Source organism: Tamandua tetradactyla, chromosome 7, assembly GCF_023851605.1.
Source record: "Tamandua tetradactyla isolate mTamTet1 chromosome 7, mTamTet1.pri, whole genome shotgun sequence".
Lineage (NCBI taxonomy): Eukaryota > Metazoa > Chordata > Mammalia > Pilosa > Myrmecophagidae > Tamandua > Tamandua tetradactyla.
Window position 1 is genome coordinate 152629453 of NC_135333.1, and position 13973 is coordinate 152643425.

A 13973-nucleotide genomic window follows, 5' to 3' on the forward strand; every position below is an offset into this window, starting at 1 on the left:
GAGGAGCTCTGTGATTGCTCTTCTCTGTAGGTTAGATATTACTGTGGGAGCTGCTACCACTGAACTTGGATGGTTAAACAGAATGGGGATGATTGGATTTCAGCTTGGCAGAAGCCAAATGGCAGCACTTAATTTAAAAGATCAGATGTGTATAGCTATCATGATAGACAGCAGATTCAAAGCAACAATCAAAATAGCCTGACTTCCAAAAACTTATGGTGTTGGCTAGCAGATCATGGGACACTGGAAGTAAAATAGATGGGCAGCCTACTAAATTTGTACTTAATCTTTATAAGCAGAAGAGTTTTAGGTCAAGTGAACAAAAGTCTAACTTGAATTACAAAAACAGAGTCATGGCCCTTCAATCAATTCTAAGACTTGAGACAGTTTACAAACCCAGAGTCTCTTGAATGAAGGAAAGGCCAAATCCCCTTGGAGAAGGACCCTGCTATACTGCCAAAAATTATACTATTAATCTTCCTCTCAGCCTTCCCCAAAGAGACTTGTAGCCATTTACCTGGGTAACTGTGCATTGGAGAACAGAAAATAATCAGGCATTTCAGGTATTATTAGGTGCTGGCTCAGAAGTGGCATTAATTCCAGGAGACTCAAAAGGCCACTATGTCCACCAGTCAGTGTAGGTGCTTATGGAGGTCAGGTGAACAATGGAGTTTTAAATCCATTTCAACTAGGTCCAGTGATTCTGGTTATTTCCCAAGTTCTGGAATGCATTATTGGAATAGAAATACTCAGAAACTGGCAGAATCTCCCCACATTGGTTCCCTGACTTTTGGAGTAAGGGATATTATGGTAGTGAAGGCCATATGGAAGCCACTAGAACTGCCTCTACCTAGCAAGATACTAAATCAAAAGCAATAGTAGGGAGGAATGTCAGAGATTAGTGCCACTATTAAGGAATTGAAAGATGCAGGGTTGGCGAGTCCTACCATATCCCCTTTTAATGCCCCTATTTGGCCTATGCAGACAATAGATGGATCTCGGAGAACGGCAGTAGATTATCATAAATGTAACTAGGTGGTAACTCCAATTGCAACTACTTTTCCAAATGTTGGTATTGTTGTTTGGGAAAATGGGCACATCCCCTGGTACCTGCTATGCAGCTGTTGATCTGACAAATGCTTTTGTCTCAATTTCTGTTAGTAAAGACCATGAGAAACTATGCTTTTAGCTGGCAAGAGTAGCAATGTACCTTCACTCTCCTACATCAGGGGTGGACAGCTCTCCAGCCCTATGGCATACTCTAGTCCTGCATGGACTTTAATTATCTCTCCCTGCCAGTAGACATCACACTGGTCCATTATATTGATGATGATATGTTGACTGGCCTTGTGAGCCAGAAGTAGCAATTACTGTAGACTTGGTAGTAAGGCATTTGTGTATCAGAGTGTGGGAGATAAATCCAACAAAAATATAGGGGTCTTGCACCTCAGTGAAGTTTCTCAGTGTCCAGTGGTGTGGGGCATGATAAGATAACCCATCTATGATGAAGAATAAGCTGTTGCATCTGGCCCCTTCCATACCCCCAAAAAAGGCACAATGCATAGTTGGCCTCTTTGGATTTTGAAGAGAACATATTCCTTATTTGGGTATGTTACTCTGGCCTATTTATTGAGTGACAAGAAAGCTGCTAGTCTGAGTGGGGACCAGAACAAGAAAAGGCTCTGCGATAGGTCCAGGTTGCTAAGCAAGCTGCTCTTCCACCTGGGTCATATGATATGAACTATCAGATCTAATGGTGCTGGAAAGGTCAGTGGCAAATAGAGATATTGTCTGGAGCCTTTGGCGGGTCCCTTTAGAAGAGTCACAGCACAGACTGTTAGGATTTTGGAGCAAAGCCTGCCGTCATTTGCAGATAATTACTTTTCTTTTGAAAAACAGCTTCTGATCTGCTACTGGGCCTTAGTAGAGACTGAATGTTTAACCATGAGCTATCAAATTACCATGATTTGTGAGTTCCCCATCATGAAACAGATGTTGTCTGACCCATGAAGCCATAGAGTTGGGCATGCACAGCCATACTTCATCATAAAATGGAAAAATGGTATATATGAGGTAGGGCTTGAGCAGTTCCTGAAGGCACAAGAAAGTTACTTGAGGAAGTGGCCCAAATGCCCATGCCCCCCCCCCCCCCGCCATCTTACCCTCTCTTTTCTAGCCCACAGTTATGACCTCTTTGGGAGTTCCTTACAATCAGTTGATTGAGGAAGGGGAAATTCAGGCCTGGTTCACAGACAGTTGTGCATGTTATATAGGTATCACCGGAAAGTGGACAGCTATAGCACTAAAAGTCCTTTCTACAACATCCCTGAAAGACAGTGGGGAAAGGAAATCCTCTTAGTGGGCAGAACTTCGAGTAATGTACCTGGTTGATCATTTTGCTTGGGAGGAGAAATGGCCAGAGATGCATTTGTATGCTGATTCATAGACTGTCACCAATGGTTCAGCTGGATAGTCAGGGACTTGGCAGGAACATGGCTAGAAAGTAGATGGTGAAGAGGTCTGGGAAAGAGGTTTGTGGAATAACCTTTCTGAATGGGCAAAAATCCTGAGGATGTTTGTGCCCCATGTGAATTTCTATCAGAGGACAACTTTGGTAGAGGAAGATTTTAGTATTCAAATGGATAGGACAACCTTTTCTGTGACTACCAGTCAGCCTCATTCCTCAGCTACTCCTGTCATTGCCCAATGGGTTTATGAACAAGGTGGCCCTGGCAATAGGGATGGAAGTTATGTATGGGTTCAGCAACATGGACTTTTACTCTCCATGGACTTTTACGCACCTTGTTACAACCACTGCCAAGTGACCAATAGGCCAGCAGCAGAGACCAATACTCAGTTCCCCATATGGCACCATTCCCCAAGATGATTATCCTGCTATCTGGTGAAGCTTGATTACATTGGACTATTTCCATCATGAAAAGTGAGTGTTATGTTCTAACTGGAATTGACATATATAATTAGGTTATGGGTTTGCCTTCCCTTCATGCAACACCTCTGACAAGACTACCATCCATGGAATGCTTTATGCATCATCATGATATTCCACACAGCATGGCTTCTATTCAAGAAACCCACATCATGGCAATGAAGTGTGGGAATGGCACATACTTATGGAATTCACTGGTCTATGTTTCCCATCATTTTGAAGTAGCTGAATAGATAGAATGATAGAATGGCCTTTTGAAGACTCAATTGCAGGGCCAATTGGGTGGCAATATCTTGTCTGCAACACTGGGGGCAGTGTTCTTCAGAAGGCAATATGCTCTAAATCAGCTTCTACTCTGTGGTGCTGTTTCTTCTATATCCAGCATTCATGAGTCCAGGAATCAATGGGGGCAGAGGGCGGGGGGAATGAGAGTGGCACCACTCACTATTACAGTGATTCCATTGAACTGGAAGTTAAACTGCCAACTGGTCACTTTGGGCGCCTCATGCCTCTGAGCCAACAGAAGAAGAAAGAATTATTTTACTGCTTAGGATGATTGATCCTGACTATCAAAGGGAAATAGTACTACTGTTCCAGAATGGAGATAAAGAAGTATTTGTCTGGGATATAGGTGATCCTTTATGTTATCTTTTCATAACATCATGCCGGGTGATTAAAGTCAAAGAAAAACTGCAACAACCCAATCCAGGCAGGACTATCAATGGCCCGGAAACTTCATGGATGAAAGTTTGGGTTACCATACCAGGCAGTGAACCATGGCAAGCTGAGGTACATGCTAAGGGTAAAGGGAATATAGTTTCCCTATCATATTCCCTTATTATATGACATAAGTTGTATTAACTTCATATTACAGTATTTAAGTTATAGGATATTAAGTTTAAGAGTAAATACTCTCCAATAACTTGCATCCTATTCTGGGGAAAGTTAGTGTGTTTCTGATTGTATGCAGGATCACTTAATATTGTTAGGTTAAATTTTGACGGTGATTGTTTTAATTTAGAGGTTAAGTGTGGTTTAGGAGATGTGTATGGTGCCAAGTTGAGAAGGGGTGGACTTTGATGGTTAACCTCATGTGTCAGTGTGTCGGGTTACTGTGTCCAGTTGTTTGGTTAAGCAAACACTGGCCTAATTGTAACTGTAAGGATGTTCTGTGGACTTAAATCATCAGTAAATTGATTGCATCTGTGGCAGATTACATCTATAAACAACTCAGAAGATTATCTATAAACAACTCAGACGATTGCCTTCAACAATAAGAGATGTGTCACCTAGTCAGTTGAAGGCTTTTAAAGGAGAAGAGTTGATTTCGTCATTCAGAAGGGAGAACCTCCATCTCTACTTCACCATCCAGCTTCTCTTGGGGAAATGACTGTTCACTGAAAATCCCAGATTGAGTCCTACCATATGAAATTTAGACTTGCTCATCCACATAGTCATGTGAGCCAATTCCTATAAAAGTCTCATAATATTTACATTATATAAACAGACCCCCACCCCTACAATTCCACATTTCTCCCATTGGTTATGATATTTAGCGATTCCTGACTAATATAGCGGGTAACCTGGATGAATCATAAGATATCTTCATTCAGCCTGACTAATGTACATTAGCACCAGGACACATCTTTCAAGAAGTTATTTCCTTTTTTTAATTAGAAGTAACCATCAAAATCTGGGATTGTTTTTAGGAGACTAAACTAAGAACAGGTCAGGGACCTTTTGAAATATGGTCCAGTGTCTTAGTGAATTGTTGTTAAATAGAGAAGTAGCACAGTCAGGAAAGCACTGACTATACTTGAGCACTCCAGGCCAAATGGAACTGAATCAAACAAGTCAGTGACTGTGAGAGATGAAAATACCTTCAAGTAGGCTTGCTGGTGAGTAAAGAATTAGAGGAAGTTCTAATGAACTTAACCATTTCCCCAGAATGCTACAAAAAAAATGTCTTTATAAATTCAAACTTATGCAATTTGGAAATGAGTTTAATTATTTTTGCATCAGTTTCAGTCTCAAGCTTTTCCAAGTGAATTTCTGTATCTAAGCACAGAGTATGATTGATTCCTCTACCCCACAAATTCTTCTAGTTATTAGAGCTCATCAAGGAAGGAGAAGAGCTAGAAGACAGGTTAAGAGAAGATAAAAAGTCTTGAGAAGGGCACATAGAAATGACACTGCTTACAATTCAAACCACTGGGACCAATGAGAAGATACAAAAACAGATAATGTTTCGAGCATAGTTTTACAAATCTTCAGAGAGACTGGGGGCATACCTGTGGTCCCCTACTTTGATCCATTATCATGGCCCCTGTGACCATATTGCTACCCCTAGCAGGATTCGTTATTTCAAAAAAGTACTAGACATCTGATTTAGATGTGACCCTTTCTCCTTTTTCTACCCATCCTTTCTTCTGTCTTCTCTTAACTTTTGTTTTCTTTTCCTTCTAAGGTGTTAGAAACTATCCATATCCAGGTAATAATATCTTTTAATTGTACTTTCCTTTATGGATAATGGCAACATCCAATCAGTAGAAACTGTCATACTTGTATGCCCAGACTTGGAAAGAGTTCAGAGCTGTAGACACTGAATGTAGTGAATTTCAACGTTAAAGTGTTGGTTTAGCACTGTCAACAGCAGGAAGGCATTAAGGAATGGGATATACTTCTTTTTTACTTTCTTTGTATTAATGTAAGAAAGAGGCAGAGAAGAAAGATTAGCCACTATCCCATTTCTTTCATCATGGATACCACTGTCAGAATTTCCTTGAGCTGCTACAAGTTACTATAAATTCAATAGCTTAAAACAATAGAAATGCATTCTCTCACACTTGTGGGGGTCAGAGTCTGAAATCAAAGTGTCCTCAGGGAATATTCCCTCCAAAGGCTACAAGGTAAAATCCTTTCCTTGCTCTTCTAATTCCTGTTGACTCCTTCTGTTCCTCCACTTGTGGCAGCATAACTCCATTCTCAGCCTGCCTTCACGTGGCTTCTTCTCTGTGTGTCTATACTGGTTTCTACTTTTGTACTCTTAAATCCACCCTAATCCAGGTTGAACTCATCTCAGTATTCTTAATTTAATTTCATTTGCAAAGACCTTATTTTTTCCCCAAGTAAAGTCACACTTACAGGTTCTGTTGGGTAGGACATGGCCGTGTTTACTCTGAAGATCACCATTCAACATGCTTCAGGAACTTAGAATATTCTTATCTCAAATACTAAAAATGTTGATTTGTGATCCCTCTTGATACATTCAGAATGGCAAGAGAATACATGGAGGAAATGCCAAGCAAAGACAAATGTCTTCCAACTTCAGGGGAAGATACAGGACAGAATTGAAAGAACTCATGAAATTTGGGGACAGCTCTAGGAATAGTGAATTTTCAGAAATCAAGGAATTAAAGGAGTTCATTAATAAGTCACAGTTTAACAGAAAAAAATCTCTCTACCCCATAGCCTATATATATCCAATATTAATAGTGGTGCCATTAAAAAAAAATCAGGCAGAGTACACTAAAGTGAATGAACACAGCATGTCCTGAATTCAAGATGCCTTTGACTCTGTTGAAAATCAGTAGACAGTGCCAAAGAGTGATTTTAACAGATATCCATGACTGATGAGGACAAAGAATAAATAAAAGTCATGCACTATTATTAATTTGTTAATCTTTTTAATTTTGAAGGATACCATACTTTTCACTTGTTGCACAAACGCAGTTTGGAGAAATGGTTACGTTAAATTAGTAATATTTATTTTATTTAGAAGACATGATATTTAAAACAGGATATGAAGAAAGCACCAGTAAAGCTGCTACAGGTGCTAGATGCCTTGTGGAGATTGGTTTAAGATGTCCCTAGTTAGGTACTGATTGTACAACATTTCTATGAAACCTAGGGTCAGCAGTATCTAGGCATTTAAGTAATGACTCCAAAAAAGAGGGCACCACCACCAACTAGCCTTGCTGATTACGAAAATTAGGAACATTTTGGGAGTTAGTGGCTACTATGGGAGGTTTGAAAATTATAACTTGATTGCTAAGTGATTTAATGACTTACCTTGCAATTATGAAAAGAAGGCTCAATTGAGTCTAATAAAGAAGATACTGAATTCCAGGCCAATAGATCATCTTGAAACTTGACAGATAATTGAAGAAAATGTTTATAGGCATTCAAAGAACTTGAGGACTGGCTAGTGAATGCCTGGTTTTAGCTTCCATGGATCTGGTTAAATTCATTATTATGTGGGTGATAATTCTGAGAATGTAGAGAAGCTGATCTCGTTCAGGATAAGGCTGGGAATTAGATCCAATAGATTATGATCAGTCTGAGATTGAGATTCAGTTCTTTGCTGTCAGATTAGAATTCTTGACCCTAAAGAGAGTCATTGCAGGTAGGTTATAGAAATTCATGAATTAATTAAGATGCCTTTTTTGTCCTTCAAACATTTTTATTTATTTATTTTACAGAAAAATCATGCATGAAATACAGAGTTCCCACATACCACCCTATTACTAACACCTTGCATTAGTATAGTACATTATTACAATTCATGAATAAACGTTTTTATTGTAATTGTACTATTAACTATAGTCCACCATTTTCAGTGGGGTTCACTGTGTTGTGTAGTCCTATTTTTTAAATTCATATTCTAGTAATATATATATACCTAAAATTTCCCCTTTTACCCAAATTGACATATATGGTTCAGTGTTTTTAATTACAGTCACAATGTACTACCATCACCACCAATCGGTACCAAAACTTTCTGATCAACTCAAATAGAAACTCTACAATTTAAGTATTAACTCTGATGCATGAACTTAATTAGCTTATATATGATTAGTGTCAAGACAGAGGCTAAGATAAATGGCCTTAAAATCAACTTTAATTTTAATATTTACTACAGGTGAGTCTTAGAAACCAAGATACATGTGCCATTTTGTTTGTCTCCTTGCTTGGAAAGAGGTGTCAGTTCATGTGGTATCAAAGGGATTAAGAGATACTACTCCTGATGAAGAGATATGGTCAGAAACAGTTCTCTGACAACTGTCAATTAAATAGGGAGTGGAAAGAGGGGCATTTTATTTCAGGATCAGAGCTATGAGTGGAGGCAACTTCAGCACCAAGCTATCATTGAGAGAAAGTTTCCAACCACCAACGGCTATACAGCGTCTTGCCAGTTTTCTTCCTCCATCTCCAACTGACCCGTAATTGTGGATCGCATGCTCTTCAGTGGCCTGGACACATGAGAGCCCCATGGACACAGACAACTTGGGTGAGACTAGAAAGCTTTAACACTTCCTGACAAAGTTGGGACTGGATAGAAGCAGTGGAGTTAAGTGCTCTGTGGTTAGAGTAGAAGGATATGGACAGCTTCCCATACATCCTGTTTATCACGAGCAGGTAAGTAATCCAATGACAATGTATCTTTTACGGGGTCTATTTTATACAACCATTTGCATATCAATTTTCTTAGGTTGTCTAGAAAGCAGGGTCTAGGGTAAGGATAAAAGTGCTGATAGTTATTTAGGAGGTGCAAACCTAGATTACAGAGGGTGAAGGAAAAGGAAAAGGAAAGCAATAAAGGGAAGATATGCTGTGTCATATCCTGCTGCATGATGAGCTGAGAGAGTGAGCAGACCATTCACTGTGCATATTTGCTTAGCGGTCAGAATTTCTTCAGAAAGATTACACTGGAACCTGCAACTGAAAATAGGCATCAGGCGAGTTAAGTCCCTGTTTTGGTTTGTAAATGCTACCAGAAATGTAATATACCAGAAACGGATCAGCTTTTACAAAGGGAATTTATTAAGTCACAAGTTTACAGGATTAAGGCTGTAAAAATGTCCAAATTAAGTCATCCAGAAAAAGATACCTTGAATCAAGGAAGGCCAATCCGGGAAGACATGTGACTGGCTTCTGCTGGTCCTTTGGCTTTTTGTTTCAAACAGCTTCTCTGGGGGTGTTTTCTTTCTGCATCACCAAATGTTTCTGTTGGCTTTGAAGCTTTTTCCAAAATGGTTCTTAAAGGATTGCAGTAAGCATTCCTACCTTGAATGGATAGAGGCATATCTCCATGGAAACCACCTAATCAAAAGGTCCCACCCACAATTGGGTGGGTCACATTTCCGTGGAAACAACTTAATTATGAAGATCCTACCCAAAAATATTGAATAAGGATACAAGAACATGGCTTTTCAGGGGCACACAACAGTTTAAAATCGGCACAATCCTCTTTTACTTTCTTTTGATCAACATTTATTACCATCTCCCCACTCCTACCATTTTCCTGGAGAGTTAAATTCTTCCCTCCCAGGTTAAATTAGAGAGCCGGATTCATAACTCATGGTGTGTGATTTATCCAGGTCCAGTTGGGTCAGTAGTATAGAGACTGACCAATCTCTATCTCCCAGTACCAGGCTATGAACAAATCAAGTTATCTGAAAGCCTCTAGGTTTTCAGAGACATTTGACAACAGTACAACTACTTGTCCAAGGATGTTTTGGAACTGGCCTGGAGAACTGTTAGTTATCACGGCTTCTGCTTAGAATTAATTTCTTCTTAGAAAGAATATAAAGATGTGATGAAGCAACTTCAGTATAATTTTACAGATACAATAAAGTTTAACATTATTGCTAGAATTTTTTTTTTTCCTTCTTGTGTTTCAGCTTTTATTGACAGGGGCATAGGTAGTATCTGGGCAGTGATACATATATTTGCAGGCATAATTAATATAGAGATTGGAACGACAACACAAAAGATGCTGAAATTTTATCTCATTTCACTTTATTCCACACTTTCATGATGTAATTTTAATGGCATGAAACTTAAAACGCTCAGAATGAATTTCATTCAAATGTAATATTTCCTCACTGAAGAAAAACTGCTAGAGTAATGGTAGTTCTTGTTTCAATATTCAGTTCCTTAACACCAAGGAAGCACGAAAGCAGTGCAGCATAGTGGCTAAGAAGAAGAGATCTGAAATCAGGTAGATTCAAATTATTGGCACAGTTTCCTCTACCCTTTTGTACTTCAAGGACTTATTCCTGTGTATAATGAGGAAATTGTGCCAAAACTCAGTTTTTGTGCAGATTAACACATTGCCCATTTCATGTAAATATTAGCCTTTTTTAAAGGAAGTGATTCTAATCCTAGTTTGATTAAGAATACTGTCATTTATTTCTGGTCTGCATTCTTTAAAATCCTGGCATTTAAAAATATCCCCCAAACATAGTTGTCCCATCAGGAGACAAATTACATTCTTCTGTATTTAGTATTGTATCTGCCAATGTTTAAACCTAATTTGCACTGAGCAGCTTTTGTTTTTTATACAAGACTTTCTTCCCTCTCATATATTTTGCAAAATTCTGACTGCCTGCTCTTTACTGGTTAACCACAGAAGGGATCTCTCTCTGTTGGCTCCATTCTTTCTATCACAGTGGGCAAAGAGAAAGCTTTTGTTTTTGCTTTTTTTGTCAAAGAGAAGACATATCTCTGGAGCCTGAAAACAGAAAACAGGTTTCCCATGGAGCACTATCAATAAATTTCCAGGGCACCACCTTGACTATTCCCAGGGCAGAGTAGCCCAGAAGTATTACTATTTAAGTCTCCTAAGCTTGCCTTTGGGTAGGACTTCTCTAAGAAGATGGATTAAGACCAGAGTTTCTTATCAATTAATAAATGATCAATCTTATTAATAAATAGAGGGCAGGCCACAGTGGCTCAGCAGGCAGAGTTCTTGCCTGCCATGCTGCAGACCTGGGTTTGATTCTGGGTGTCTGCCCATGTAAAAAAAAAAAAAATGTAGTCTATATAACAAGAGTTAAAAGTAAAATGTCCCAGCACCAAGGCAGGAAGCCTAAGTGAAGTGGGCCAGCATGAAACATTTCTCTTTCCTCTTTAATTGTAAGAAAAACAACAGCATGGCCAAGATGCTAGGGGAGGGTTGATACTTAGTACAAGAAGTCAAATATCCACTGTAGGACTAACTGATATAATTTCTTTATTGGGAAAACTGAAACAGGTACTTGTCTGGGGAAAGGGCCCTGATGTTGGTAGATGTTCCTATTTAAAATAAAAACAAAATAGAACAAAACTATACCTTTATGTGAAATAGTTATAGATTAACTGCATTAATTAATGACAAATTAAAAAAAAAAACAACTGGAGGGTCCTACAAATTTGTAGACCATGCAAAAATGATCTGTGGCTAAATTCTGGTCAGCAGTTAGTATAGAGGACTCAGAGTTCACCTAGAAGTCTCGATTTCTCTAGTAAGCCTTCACTGTCACTGATTATAGGTTTTCTAAAATGTTTGTATGTTTGAATTTGTTTTCTTATAATTAAACTTTGTTTACTTTAAAGTTTTAACAGCTTTATTGACGTATAACTGATATGCAATTACATAGCTTTAAAAAGTATCATTTAAATACATTTTGATACATCTATACACTCAGGAAAGCATCACTGCAGTTAAGAGAGTAAGCATAGCTATCACTTACACAAACATTTGCTTGTGTACCTTTGTGATCCCTCTCTCCTGTGCAGCCTCCCTCCCACTTTCCCATCACCAGCAGCCAATGATCTGCTTTCTGTCCATATAATATTATCTCATTATCCTTTCAATATTTATAGGACCTTTAGGGATGCCGCAGCTTTCATTCCTGTTACTGATAAATTATTTACTTTCTTCTACTGACTTTGGGTTTAATTATCTTCTCTTTTTCTAGTTTTTTTTTTAAACAATAGGAACAGGTAGTTGAGTTGAAACATTTTTTTCTAGTACTGATGGTTAGACCTAGACATTTCTCTGCAAGCGCTACTTTAGCAACACCCCATAAATTTTGATGTGTTGTGTTCTCATTTTTGTTCAGTTCAAAGTACTTTCTAATTTCCTTGTTAATTTCTTCTTCTATCCTTGGGTTATTTATAAATATGCTATTTGGTTTCCACATATTTGGGGAGTTTTAGATGACTTCCAGTGGGTGATTTCAAATTTATTTCTACTGTTGCAGTCATATAACATTTTGGATTACATGAATTTTTAAAATTAAGACTTCCTTTGTGGCTCAGAATACAGTCCATAAATTGGTAACTGTTCTTATGCACTGTAAAGAATGTGTGTATTGCTATTTTTCGGTGGAATATTCTATTCAGTGACTCTAATCTGGTTGATAATGCTATTCAAATCATCTATATTCTTATAGATCTTTTTTCTACTCATTCTACCATATGTAGAAACGGGTATAAAATCCCTAACTGTAGTTCTAGATTTGCCTTTTTATTTGTGTTTTTAAAAGTTCTGTTTTTAGGTGCATAAGCATTTATCACTGTTACATTATTTTTATTAATCCACCCATTTATTATCATAAAATGACTTTTTTTCCCCTGATGATATTCATAGCTCTGCTTGACTGAATTAACATTGAGACTCTAGGTTTACTTGGATTATTTTTATTGTGGTACATAATTTTCAGGCCTTATACCTTTGAATTATATTTAAAATGGATTTCTTACACTTGGATCTTGGTCTTTTATCCAGTCTGACAAAGTCTGCCTTTTATTTGGGGGTGCTTATACCATTACTTTAATGTGATTGTGATATAGTTAGGTTTAAACCTACCATCTTGCTATTTGTTTTCTATGTGTAACTTCTGTTCCTTTTTTTTATTTGCCTTCCTTTACATCACTTGCTTATTTTTTGTTTTAATTTTTAACTTCTTTGTTTTATTAACCATAACTCCTATATTTTTTATTTTAGTCATTACTTTAAGTGTATACTAGGTACCTTTTAGCTTATCACATATATTAATATATATCTGATATATCTTTAATATGTATACATCTTTATATATATCTTTAATATGTATCTATACTATACCACTACACATGCAGTAAAAGAATGTTACAAAAAGTAGACTCCAGGGTGGATGGGTGGTTCAGTGGTAGAATGCTCGCCTCTCACGCAGGAGACCTAGGTTCGATTCTCGGACCATGCAACCCCCCCCCCCCCCCCAAAGTAGTATACTCCTGGTCTTTGTGTTATTGTGATCATACATTTCAGTTCTACGTATGTCATAAACCTCACGTTTCATTGTTATTATTTAAAATAGTAATTCTCTTTTTTCTTCTTGCCCATATATAACCAACCAAACAAAAAAACCTTACCTCCCTTATTCTTCCTTGTTTATGACAGTCTTAAATATTCCCTCTGTGTACATTTATAACCACATCAGACTGTATTAGGTTTTGCTTCAACCATCATACATACTTTTGGAAACTCAAGAAGAAAGGAAAACTCTCTTGTATTTACTCCTTTTTAGCTTCTTTCTTTTATCTTGATGGTTCAGTGTTACTTTTATCATATCCTTTCCATTTAGAGAACAGGGGTTATTCCTTTTTCATAGCCAGGAAAGAGTACAAGTTCAGCTTCCATTCTGGCCTCTTATTGACACTCAAAGAGGTAGCTCTTTGTTATCGCTGGGTGGGGGTGGGAGTTTTGCTCACTGGTCTGCACTGCTACCTCCCTGGCTGGGAGAGTCAGGAGTTTCCCGTTACTGCTTCTCATGTGGTTCCCACAGGGACTGTGCTAGGGGAGATGGGGCTTCTTATTGCCTAGGAGAGATGACAGTCCTGGCTTCCTACTTGCCTCTCTCCTGGTCCTTTAGCTAGAGAGAATAGGTGTTTTGGGGAGATTTATTTTTTGTCTGTGTGCATAGTCAATTTGGGGATACTGAGGTCTCCATCTTCAAGTCTGTGATATATGAGGCTAAAAGAAAATCCAAGGAGCTTAACGCCATGTCATTCTGTGGGTCCCTCCTTCTCTACCATACTTCCTTCTACTTTCCACCTTTAATCATCTTCTTATATTAGTTTTATTTATAGTTTTCAGAGATTTAGTTGTACATAGCAGGAGGAATAGGGAAAATAATTTACTCCATCTTCCTAAAAGCAGAAGTCTAGACTTTATCTTTTAAGAAACTAGAAAATTCATATATACTTTCTCATGTAT